The sequence below is a fragment of the Salvelinus alpinus genome, chromosome 12, assembly GCF_045679555.1.
Source record: "Salvelinus alpinus chromosome 12, SLU_Salpinus.1, whole genome shotgun sequence".
NCBI classification, from domain to species: Eukaryota; Metazoa; Chordata; class Actinopteri; order Salmoniformes; family Salmonidae; genus Salvelinus; species Salvelinus alpinus.
Window position 1 is genome coordinate 62,288,482 of NC_092097.1, and position 14,003 is coordinate 62,302,484.

The following is a 14,003-nucleotide window of genomic DNA, read 5'->3' on the forward strand; positions in this document are numbered from 1 at the left end:
TCTTCCCACCCCCCCTGTCTCTTCCCACCACCCCCTGTCTCTTCCCACCCCCCCCCTGTCTCTTCCCACCCCCCCTGTCTCTTCCCACCCCCCCCCCTGTCTCTTCCCACCCCCCCTGTCTCTTCCCACCCCCCCCCCTGTCTCTTCCCACCACCCCCTGTCTCTTCCCACCCCCCCTGTCTCTTCCCACCCCCCCCTGTCTCTTCCCACCGCCCCTGTCTCTTCCCACCCCCCCTGTCTCTTCCCACCGCCCCCTGTCTCTTCCCACCGCCCCCTGTCTCTTCCCACCGCCCCCCTGTCTCTTCCCACCGCCCCCCTGTCTCTTCCCACCGCCCCCCTGTCTCTTCCCACCACCCCCCTGTCTCTTCCCACCCCCCCTGTCTCTTCCCACCCCCCCTGTCTCTTCCCACCACCCCCTGTCTCTTCCCACCGCCCCCCTGTCTCTTCCCACCACCCCCCTGTCTCTTCCCACCACCCCCTGTCTCTTCCCACCCCCCCTGTCTCTTCCCACCACCCCCTGTCTCTTCCCACCCCCCCTGTCTCTTCCCACCCCCCCTGTCTCTTCCCACCACCCCCCTGTCTCTTCCCACCCCCCCTGTCTCTTCCCACCCCCCCTGTCTCTTCCCACCCCCCCTGTCTCTTCCCACCCCCCCTGTCTCTTCCCACCACCCCCTGTCTCTTCCCACCCCCCCTGTCTCTTCCCACCCCCCCCTGTCTCTTCCCACCCCCCCTGTCTCTTCCCACCACCCCCTGTCTCTTCCCACCCCCCCTGTCTCTTCCCACCCCCCCCTGTCTCTTCCCACCCCCCCTGTCTCTTCCCACCCCCCCTGTCTCTTCCCACCCCCCCCCTGTCTCTTCCCACCCCCCCCCTGTCTCTTCCCACCCCCCCCTGTCTCTTCCCACCCCCCCCCCTGTCTCTTCCCACCCCCCCCCTGTCTCTTCCCACCCCCCCCCCTGTCTCTTCCCACCACCCCCTGTCTCTTCCCACCCCCCCTGTCTCTTCCCACCCCCCCCTGTCTCTTCCCACCACCCCCTGTCTCTTCCCACCCCCCCCTGTCTCTTCCCACCACCCCCTGTCTCTTCCCACCCCCCCTGTCTCTTCCCACCCCCCCCTGTCTCTTCCCACCACCCCCTGTCTCTTCCCACCGCCCCCCTGTCTCTTCCCACCACCCCCTGTCTCTTCCCACCCCCCCTGTCTCTTCCCACCCCCCCTGTCTCTTCCCACCCCCCCCGTCTCTTCCCACCCCCCCCTCTTCCCACCCCCCCTGTCTCTTCCCACCACCCCCCTGTCTCTTCCCACCCCCCCTGTCTCTTCCCACCCCCCCCGTCTCTTCCCACCCCCCCTGTCTCTTCCCACCCCCCCTGTCTCTTCCCACCCCCCTGTCTCTTCCCACCCCCCCTGTCTCTTCCCACCCCCCCCGTCTCTTCCCACCCCCCCGTCTCCACCCCCCCGTCTCTTCCCACCACCCCCTGTCTCTTCCCACCCCCCTGTCTCTTCCCACCCCCCCTGTCTCTTCCCACCCCCCCTGTCTCTTCCCACCACCCCCTGTCTCTTCCCACCACCCCCTGTCTCTTCCCACCACCCCCTGTCTCTTCCCACCACCCCCTGTCTCTTCCCACCGCCCCCTGTCTCTTCCCACCACCCCCTGTCTCTTCCCACCACCCCCTGTCTCTTCCCACCGCCCCCTGTCTCTTCCCACCACCCCCCTGTCTCTTCCCACCCCCCCTGTCTCTTCCCACCACCCCCCTGTCTCTTCCCACCACCCCCCTGTCTCTTCCCACCACCCCCCTGTCTCTTCCCACCACCCCCCTGTCTCTTCCCACCACCCCTGTCTCTTCCCACCACCCCCTGTCTCTTCCCACCACCCCCCTGTCTCTTCCCACCACCCCCCTGTCTCTTCCCACCACCCCCCTGTCTCTTCCCACCCCCCCCTGTCTCTTCCCACCACCCCCCTGTCTCTTCCCACCACCCCTGTCTCTTCCCACCACCCCCTGTCTCTTCCCACCACCCCCTGTCTCTTCCCACCACCCCCTGTCTCTTCCCACCACCCCCCTGTCTCTTCCCACCACCCCTGTCTCTTCCCACCACCCCCTGTCTCTTCCCACCATCCCCTGTCTCTTCCCACCGCCCCCTGTCTCTTCCCACCACCCCCCTGTCTCTTCCCACCCCCCCTGTCTCTTCCCACCACCCCCTGTCTCTTCCCACCACCCCCCTGTCTCTTCCCACCCCCCCTGTCTCTTCCCACCCCCCCTGTCTCTTCCCACCACCCCCTGTCTCTTCCCACCGCCCCCCTGTCTCTTCCCACCACCCCCTGTCTCTTCCCATCACCCCCTTTTTGTAGAATAATATACCTGTAGAGTAACCTATTGTAGAATATTTGTTGGACTCCTGGTTGATTCCTGGTTGACTCCTGGTTGACTCCTTGGTTGACTCCTGGCTGATGTTCTGAAAGAGCTGCAAAATCTGGATCCCTACAAATCTGCTGGGCTAGACAATCTGGACCCTCTCTTTCTAAAATTATCTGCCGAAATTGTTGCAACCCCTATTACTAGCCTGTTCAACCTCTCTTTCGTACCGTCTGAGATCCCCAAAGATTAGAAAGCTGCCGCGGTCAACCCCCTCTTCAAATGGGGAGACACTTTAGACCCAAACTGTTACAGACCTAAATCCATCCTGCCCTGCCTTTCTAAAGTCTTCGAAAGCCAAGTTAACAAACAGATCACCGACTATTTCGAATCCCACCGTACCTTCTCCACTATGCAATCTGGTTTCCGAGCTGGTCACGGGTGCACCTCAGCCACGCTCAAGGTCCTAAACGATATCATAACCGCCATCGATAAGAGACAATACTGTGCAGCTGTATTCAACCTGGCCAAGGCTTTCGACTCTGTCAATCACCACATTCTTATCGGCAGACTCAATAGCCTTGGTTTCTCAAATGACTGCTTCGCCTGGTTCACCAACTACTTCTCTGATGGAGTTCAGTGTGTCAAATCGGAGGGCCTGTTGTCCGGACCTCTGGCAGTCTCTATGGGGGTGCCACAGGGTTCAATTCTCGGGCCGACTCTTTTCTCTGTATATATCAATGGTGTTGCTCTTGCTGCTGGTGATTCTCTGATCTACCTCTACGCAGACGACACCATTCTGTATACTTCTGGCCCTTCTTTGGACACTGTGTTAACAAACCTCCAAATGAGCTTCAGTGCCATACAACTCTCCTTCTGTGGCCTCCAACTGCTCTTAAATGCTAGTAAAACTAAATGCATGCTTTTCAACCGATTGTTGCTCGCACCCGCCCGTCCGACTAGCATCACTACTCTGGACGGTTCTGACTTAGAATATGTGGACAAATAAATATGAATCGCCAAACTCACTGGCTCCAGGTCATCTATAAGTCTTTGCTAGGTAAAGCCCCACCTTATCTCAGCTCACAGGTCACCATAGCAACACCCACCCTTAGCACGCGCTCCAGCAGGTATATTTCACTGGTCATCCCCAAAGCCAACTCCTCCTTTGCCCACCTTTCCTTCCAGTTCTCTGCTGCCAATGACTGGAACGAATTGCAAAAATCACTGAAGCTGGAATCTTATATCTCCCTCTCTACCTTTAAGCATCAGCTGTCAGAGCAGCTTACTGATCACTGTACCTGTACACAGTATCTCTACTTGCACATCATCATCTGCACATCTATCGCTCCAGTGTTAATGCTAAATTGTAATTATTTTCGCATCGAGGGCCTATTTATTGCCTTACCTCCCCACTCTTCTACATTTACACACACTGTACATATATTTTTCTATTGTGTTATTGACTGTACGTTTGTTTATGTGTAACTCTGTGTTGTTGTTTTTGTCGCACTGCTTTGCTTTATCTTGGCCAGGTCGCAGTTGTAAATGAGAACTTGTTCTCAACTGGCTTACCTGGTTAAATAAAGGTGAAATAAATCAAATATAAAATAAAAAGGGGCAGGATTAGAAGGGCAAATGTCTTTGAGGGATTTCAGTAGGGGGCAGTATTCACCTTTAGCCGCACAGTAACCTAACCTTATGATGATGTCATATAGCCCCCTTGTCTTTCATTGGCTACTTACAGTACAGTATTGCACATGCCTCAATATTATTTTGTAATTGGCAGAAATTAGAAAAAGGGGATGAAGGGTATCAGTTAGTGAACAGAACATGCAGAAACATTGAAGGTCGAGCTCATTGTTCCGTTATTATCCGTAAGCCGTAGTAGCCAGTGTGTTGTCAACCAATCAATGTTGCCCTTAGTGTGTATTCTGTGAAAACACTGGAAACTATTTGTTCGAAAGATGTTAAAATCGAGTACACATGAAAACATGATTAGATGTAGATATTGGCTACTCATATTGCGTGCCTCATTATTCTGTTTACTATTTTGATTTACTGTAGTATTCAGAGCATAATGTGTAGAATGTCTCAATGTGTCCTGACTGTATAAATAATGGGAATTATTTGCTTGAAAACGTTAAAGAGACGTCCTCAACAGTACACGGCTAACTACCAGGAAGTTTGAAAAGACGGGCTGAGTGGGCGGGGAGCTTATATTCATGAGCTCGTCTTGAAAACGCCGATGTCAAGCAACTTGGATGCAGTGACCAGTGTCACTAATTTGGTGAATCACAAAATGAACTCAAACAACATTGAAATTGCATCAATTATATATATGTATATACTTCTCCTGTTTGGTATGTCTCTTGTGATGCGGTTCACAGCAGCACTGACGGATGTGTTGACATGACAACTGCGTCAGAGTTTTGAACGACCATTCTCCACCTTTTGTTCCATGCTGGCTGAAGACCTAGCTAGCCAGTAACTAGCTAACACCAGACACAGATGAAGACCTAGTTAGCCAGTAACTAGCTAACACCAGACACAGATGAAGACCTAGCTAGCCAGTAACTAGCTAACACCAGACAGATGAAGACCTAGCTAGCCAGTAACTAGCTAACACCAGACACAGATGAAGACCTAGCTAGCCAGTAACTAGCTAACACCAGACACAGATGAAGACCTAGCTAGCCAGTAACTAGCTAACACCAGACACAGATGAAGACCTAGCTAGCCAGTAACTAGCTAACACCAGACACAGATGAAGACCTAGCTAGCCAGTAACTAGCTAACACCAGACACAGATGAAGACCTAGCTAGCCAGTAACTAGCTAACACCAGACACAGAGGAAGACCTAGCTAGCCAGTAACTAGCTAACACCAGACACAGATGAAGACCTAGCTAGCCAGTAACTAGCTAACACCAGACACAGATGAAGACCTAGCTAGCCAGTAACTAGCTAACACCAGACACAGATGAAGACCTAGCTAGCCAGTAACTAGCTAACACCAGACACAGATGAAGACCTAGCTAGCCAGTAACTAGCTAACACCAGACAAAGACCTAGCTAGCCAGTAACTAGCTAACACCAGACACAGATGAAGACCTAGCTAGCCAGTAACTAGCTAACACCAGACACAGATGAAGACCTAGCTAGCCAGTAACTAGCTAACCCCAGACACAGATGAAGACCTAGCTAGCCAGTAACTAGCTAACACCAGACACAGATGAAGACCTAGCTAGCCAGTAACTAGCTAACACCAGACAGAGATGAAGACCTAGCTAGCCAGTAACTAGCTAACACCAGACACAGATGAAGACCTAGCTAGCCAGTAACTAGCTAACACCAGACACAGATGAAGACCTAGCTAGCCAGTAACTAGCTAACACCAGACACAGAGGAAGACCTAGCTAGCCAGTAACTAGCTAACACCAGACACAGAGGAAGACCTAGCTAGCCAGTAACTAGCTAACACCAGTCACAGATGAAAGGGGAAACATATAAGTATCTTCGTCATAGATGAATAGGGTAAACTTTTAAATTATATTTTCTGACACCCTACAGTTGGCACCAGTAGAGTAGCTATCGAGCTACATAAACCAAACCCCTCTGCAAACACGCCTTCTCCGATGTTGATAACAAGGCAGTACTTATTAGACATTGTTTTCCTGCTTTGTGGGCAGTAGGCACAGTCCACACTGTACGCCATAGACTACATAGCTACACTCTTTAAAAAAAGGTGCTATCTAGAACCTAAAAGGGTTCTTCAGACTGTCCCCATAAGAGAACCCTTTGAAGAAACCAATTTGGTTCCAGGTAGAACCCTCTTGGGTTCCAGGTAAGAACCCTTTTGGATTCCAGGTAAGAACCCTTTTGGATTCCAGGTAAGAACCCTTTTGGATTCCAGGTAAGAACCCTTTTGGATTCCAGGTAAGAACCCTTTTGGATTCCAGGTAAGAACCCTTTTGGATTCCAGGTAAGAACCCTTTTGGATTCCAGGTAAGAACCTTTTCCACAGAGGGTTCTACATGGAACCCAAAAGGGTTCTACCTAGGAACCAAAACGTTTTTTAACTGGAACCAAAAAGGTTATCCTATGGGGACAGACGAATAACCCTACAAATATAGCTGTGTTTACTGTGAGCGTGGGCGAACCAACACACACACACACACACACACACACACACACACACACACACACACACACACACACACACACACACACACACACACACACACACACACACACACACACGGAATCAATGCGATGCCCCCCCCCCCCCCCCCCAAAAAAAAGTGGCTGATCATTTTCAGCATGGATAACTGCATGTGTGGATTTTTTAATGAGGGTCAGATAGTCCTGCAATATGCGTATGTGTGTCCAATCAATGCCAAGTTAAAGTGATAGTGATACAGTAGCCTGTGTCCAGAACAGTGTTGTGTACTAGGAGACTGGACCAAGTGAGCTATAATAGGTGATGATTACAATACTGTCACGGCTGTAATCTAGGTGGAAATGACCGGACCAAGGTGCAGCGTAGTGCAGCGTACATTTTCCTTTATTATTGTAAATGTCTCCAACAAAACAAGAAACAAAGAAACAACCGTGAAGCTTACTAGGGCTATAGTGCCACTAACAAAGATAACTACCCACAACTAAGGTGGAAAAACAGGCTGCCTAAGTATGATTCCCAATCAGAGACAACGATAGACAGCTGTCCCTGATTGAGAACCATACCCGGCCAAGACATAGAAATACAAAACATAGAATGCCCCCCCCCAAATCACACCCTGACCTAACCAACTAGAGAAATAAAACGGCTCTGGAATAAACAGAATGACAGACACGCTATATATTTACGTTGTCATGGCAAATGTGCGTAACGAAAACATGCATGACTACAAATGAGGTTTTGAAGTTGTTTTTTTTTACAGTAGGTGCTCTGCGTTGCTCTCACGCAGCCTTGCTGAGGAGTGATGCTGTACCTCACGTCTGTCTCATTGTCGTTTTATTAATCCGATGCGCTCCATGGTTGTGTATGCGTGTCGTGTTTCTGTGTGTGTGGCCTCTTCTGTCTACGTTCAACTAGGGGAAGCCTTTCAGCGTTTTAATCCATTGGATCCATCTATTTATTTGTTTATTTCATATAGCTAGATTACAACAGGATGCTATTGTGCTGTCATATGTATGACCCCCCCCCAGTAACCCCACACCAGAACCACCCAGTAACCCCACACCACCCCCCCCCCCAGTAACCCCACACCAGAACCCCCCCCCCCCAGGAAGAGGGAGTGTGGAACCCCAGGAAGAGTAGCTGCTGCTTTTGCAACAGCTAATGGGGATCCATATTAAAATACCAAATAGCAAAACCGTTCCATTCTGTGTTCTTAGAATCTTTTGACCAGTGAATAGAACGTCATTAGTGCTTCCGAGAGTTCTTTTGAGGAAAATGATGAAATGAATGAAACATTTGGCCTGCATCCTCTCTCATCCTTTCTTGCTACGGGGGACAGGTTTAAGCGACGGACAATCACTGTGCTCTGCGGCTCAGGCACGTAAACGTCATGTTGAATCAGTGTCTGAAGCTGTGAGGCAGTGGAGCCACACAGCGCCACACAGAGCCACACAGAGCCACACAGAGCCATAGGCGGCAATTACAGCACTGGTAGTAGAACAATGTCCGAATATACAATTATGGAGGCCTATTCTCAACTCTTAAAGCAGTGGTTCCCAACCAGGGGTACAAGGAACCCAGGGGGGACTTGGCCTATCCACAGGGGGTACTTGAGAAGATTCATCAGACCATAGTTACTGGTAAAATGCACATGAAGGGGTACATCAGGGTTACTCCGGGCAGAGCAACATTCAGTTGGTGGAACCGTAACAGCCAACCTCAGTTGGTGGAACAGTAACAGGGAACTTCAGTTGGTGGAACCGTAACAGCCAACTTCAGTTGGTGGAACCGTAACAGGGAACTTCAGTTGGTGGAACCGTAACAGGGAACTTCAGTTGGTGGAACCGTAACAGCCAACTTCAGTTGGTGGAACCGTAACAGCCAACTACAGTTGGTGGAACCGTAACAGGGAACTTCAGTTGGTGGAACCGTAACAGCCAACTTCAGTTGGTGGAACCGTAACAGGGAACCGTAACAGCCAACTTCAGTTGGTGGAACCGTAACAGGGAACCGTAACAGGGAACTTCAGTTGGTGGAACCGTAACAGCCAACTTCAGTTGGTGGAACCGTAACAGGGAACCGTAACAGCCAACTACAGTTGGTGGAACCGTAACAGAAAAAGGTTGGGAACCACTGGTGTACACTACCCTAACACATGGATCACCTACCCTATGGATCATCTACCCTATGGATCATCTACCCTATGGATCATCTCCTCTAACACATGGATCATCTACCCTATGGATCATATACCCTATGGATCATCTACCCTATGGATCATCTACCCTATGGATCATCTACCCTATGGATCATCTACCCTATGGATCATCTACCCTATGGATCATCTACCCTATGGATCATCTACCCTATGGATCATATACCCTATGGATCATCTACCCTATGGATCATCTACCCTATGGATCATCTACCCTATGGATCATCTACCCTATGGATCATCTCCTCTAACACATGGATCATCTACCCTATGGATCATATACCCTATGGATCATCTACCCTATGGATCATCTACCCTATGGATCATCTACCCTATGGATCATCTACCCTATGGATCATCTCCTCTAACACATGGATCATCTACCCTATGGATCATCTACCCTATGGATCATCTACCCTATGGATCATCTACCCTATGGATCATCTACCCTATGGATCATCTCCTCTAACACATGGATCATCTACCCTATGGATCATATACCCTATGGATCATCTACCCTATGGATCATCTACCCTATGAATCATCTACCCTATGGATCATCTACCCTATGGATCATCTACCCTATGGATCATCTCCTCTAACACATGGATCATCTACCCTATGGATCATCTACCCTATGGATCATCTACCCTATGGATCATCTACCCTATGGATCATCTACCCTATGGATCATCTACCCTATGGGATCATCTACCCTATGGATCATCTCCTCTAACACATGGATCATCTACCCTATGGATCATATACCCTATGGATCATCTACCCTATGGATCATCTACCCTATGGATAATCTACCCTATGGATCATCTACCCTAACACATGGATCATCTACCCTATGGATCATCTACCCTATGGATCATCTACCCTATGGATCATCTACCCTATGGATCATCTACCCTATGGATCATCTACCCTATGGATCATCTACTGAGGGGACACCATGCAGTAAGGTTGCCTTGTTCAACCCCTATCTTAGTGTACAATGTTACTTGTTTTAAAATGTCCAAGCGTAATGTTTTATAACATGTTACAAGCATTTCGCTACACTCGCAATAACATCTGCTAACCATGTGTATGTGACCAATAAAATGTTTTTGGTCACATAAAATGGAAACATTTCTAAAAACCTGTGTTCACCTCCCGTGTGGCGCAGCAGTCTAAGGCACTGCACCGCAGTGCTTGAGGCATCACTACAGACCCGGGTTCGATCCCAGACTGTGTCTCAGCTGGCCGCCACCGGGAGACCAACAAGGCGGCGCAGAATTGGTCCAGCGTCGTCCGGCTTAGGGGAGGGTTTGGCCGGCCGGGATGTCCTTGTCCCGTCGTGCTTTAGCGGCTCCTGTGGTGGGCTGGGCTCATGCACGCTGACACGGTCGGCAGTTGTACAATGTTTCCTCCGACACATTGGTGCGGCTAGCTTTCGGGTTAAGAGAGAAGTGTGTCAAAAAAAACAGTGCAGCTTGGCAGGGCTGTGTTTCGGAGGACTCGTGGCTCTCCACCTTCGCCTCTCCTGAGTCCGTACGGGAGTTGCAGCGATGGGACAAGACTGTAACTACCAATTGGCTATCGAGAAATTGGGGAGAAGTAAATTATTATTTTTTAAATACCTGTTTTTGTTTTGTCATTATGGGGTATTGTGATGTCATGATGGGGTATTGTGATGTCATTATGGGGTATTGTGTGTAGATTGATGAAGGAAAGAAAGCAATTTGAATCCATTTTAAAATAAGGCTGTAACGTAACAAATTGTGGGAAAAGGGAAGGGGTCTGAAAACTTTCCGAATGCTCTGTACGTTGTGATTGGATGAACGTGGCACGATGGCAGCCTAATAAAGGAGACCTTTGAAGTGATTTGTTTGACAATCAGATGAAAACATCATAACTGGTTGTGTTTATGCCACAATAAAAGGTTATACATGGTAAAAGTTAAATGACAAATCTTTACGACTAGGCCCACAGAGATCCTATTAAATTAAATGGGGTTCTATATGTAAGTCTATGATTAGGCACATCAAATATTTTGGTACATATTGGAGGTCCCCGTACCAGGAAGAAATTAATTTTTACACCTGGTTTATATACAGTATATTTGAGTTACAGGAGAGATAGATGGGACACACACACAAAACGGACAATAGCAGATAGATAGAAGCACAAACCAAGGTTACCACGTTTACATGTTGTGCTCATCCTTTCTGTCTCTCAATATGTATCCTACTGCTGTTTCTCCTTTCTGCCTCTCAATATGTATCCTACTGCTTGTTTCTCCTTTCTGTCTCTCAATATGTATCCTACTGCTGGTTTCTCCTTTCTGTCTCTCAATATGTATCCTACTGCTAGTTTCTCCTTTCTGTCTCTCAATATGTATCCTACTGCTGGTTTCTCCTTTCTGCCTCTCAATATGTATCCTACTGCTGGTTTCTCCTTTCTGCCTCTCAATATGTATCCTACTACTGGTTTCTCCTTTCTGTCTCTCAATATGTATCCTACTGCTTGTTTCTCCAATATGTCAACATGTTTAACTGTCTATGCAGAAATAGAACATGAAAGCATGTATGTTTGTGTACACACTTGATACAACTAATACATTTATCCTCAAGATTTGAATCAGGTGTGTAAGTGCCAGGGCCAGAATTGGGTTATATTATATCACAGAAACGTACTTAAACATGTACATTGACCTGCCACTACTACTGTATATAATTTAAATATTTAAATGATATGCCACTACTACTTATATAATTTAAATATTTAAATGATATGCCACTACTACTTATATAATTTAAATATTTAAAGGATATGCACTACTACTTATATCATTTAAATGCCTTTTCTTATGTTCTGTCAATAGACGTAGAATGATAGAACATTGACTTGAATGGGGATTTGTGTTCTAGTAACTCTATTTCTATGCTCCAGACAGCCATGCACAGTGTTACTGGATCCATGGAAATATAAATACCTAGAGCTGGTTAAAAGCCCTACAGACAACAGCAATGTACGGCAGTGCAGTTGATCGTTGACTTGAATGGGAATTGTCTGTTTCTAGTCATTTTATTTATATGCTTCTACAGTACCAGTACTTAATCAGCATGACTACCACAGCATTCTGCAGTGATACGCCATCTCATCTGGTTTGCGCTTAGAACAATGACCCACAACACACCTCCAGGCTGTGTCAGGGCTATTTGACCAGGAAGGAGAGTGATGGAGTGCTGCATCAGATGACCTGGCCTCCACAATCACCTGACCTCAACCCAATTGAGTTGAGTTTGGGATGAGTCGGACTGCAGAGTGAAGTAAAAGCAGCCAACAAGTGCTCAGTTTCTGTGGGAACTCCTTCAAGACTGTTGGATAAGCATTCCAGGTGAAGCTGGTTGAGAGAATGCCAAGAGTGTGCAAGCTGTCATCAAGGCAAAGGGTGGCTACTTTGAAGAATCTAAAATTATATGATATAGAATATACAGTACTGTGCAAAAGTTTTAAGCAGGTGTGAATAAAATGCTGTAAAGTAAGAAAGCTTTCAAAACTAGACATGTTAATAGATTATATTTATCCATTAACTAAATGCAAAAGTGAGTGAACAGAAAAAAAATCTATATCAAATCAATATGTGGTGTGACCACCCTTCGCCTTCAAGACAGCATCAATTCTTCTAGGTATAGTTTTTGAAGGAACTCGGCAGGTATGTTGGGCCAAACATCTTGGAGAACTTACCACAGTTCTTCTGTGTATTTAGGCCACCTCAGGTGCTCCTCTCTCTACATGTAATCCCAGACAGACTTGATGACGTTGAGATCAGGTCTCTGTGGGGGCCATGCCATCACTTCCAGGAATATTTGTTCTTTTTTACGCTGAAGGATAACTCTTAATGACTTTCCATGTATGTTTGGGGTCGTTGTCATGCTGCAGAATACATTTGGGGCCAATCAGATGCCTCCCTGATGGTATTGCATGATGGACAAGTATCTGCCTGTACTTCTCAGCATTGAGGAGACCGTTAGTTCTGACCAAATCCCCAACTCCGTTTGCAGAAATGCAACCCCGAACTTGCAAGGATTCCTCCATCATGCTTCACTGTTGCCAGCAGACACTCATTAGTGAACCGCTCTCCAGCCCCTTCGGCGAACAAACTGACATCTGCTACAGACAAATATTTCAAATTTTAACTCATCAGTCCAGAGCACCTGCTGCCATTTTTCTGCACCCCAGTTCCTGTGATTTCATACATAGTTGAGTCACTTGGCCTTGCAAAAGAGCTTGGACAGCACATTTTTGAAAAACCCTCGTCTGCCTTGACATGTCTGCCTGGGAGAGAACCTTGTGTCTTGTTGCTGTACTCAGTCTTGACTTTTGACAGTAAACTGTCCTCAGCAACCTCACCATGTTAGCAGAGTTTGACTGTTTCCTCACCCAGTTGTATTCATCCTACACAGCTGTTTCTGGTTTCAGTGAACGATTGTGTGTCAACCTTCGTATTGAATTGATGATCATTAGCACCTGTTTGGTATAAGTGTTTAATCGTACACCTTGACTATATGCCTACAAAATCCCTGACTTTGTACACGTGTACCTACAAGAATTGTTGTTGTTTTGAAGGCAAAGGGTGGTCACACCAAATATGGATTCGATTTTTCGTCTGTTCACTCACTTTGCATTTAGTTCATTAATAAATGTAATCTATTAACTAGTTTTGAAAGCTTTCTTACTTTACAGCATTTTTTCACACCTGCGCTAAAACCTTAGCACAGCACTGTAAAATATTATTCTATAATATAAAATAGCAACAAAAGAAAATAAAGAAAAATCCTTGAATGACGACGTATGTCCAAACTTTTGACTAATACTGTACATCAGACACAGTGTGACTCCCCCATGACACTATAAAGGGACCCTGCACATACACAGTGTGACTCCCCCATGACACTATAAAGGGATCCTGCACATACACAGTGTGACTCCCCCATGACACTATAAAGGGATCCTGCACATACACAGTGTGACTCCCCCATGACACTATAAAGGGATCCTGCACATACACAGTGTGACTCCCCCATGACACTATAAAGGGACCCTGCACATACACAGTGTGACTCCCCCATGACACTATAAAGGGATCCTGCACATACACAGTGTGACTCCCCCATGACACTATAAAGGGATCCTGAACATACACAGTGTGACTCCCCCATGACACTATAAAGGGATCCTGCACATACTCAGTGTGACTCCCCCATGA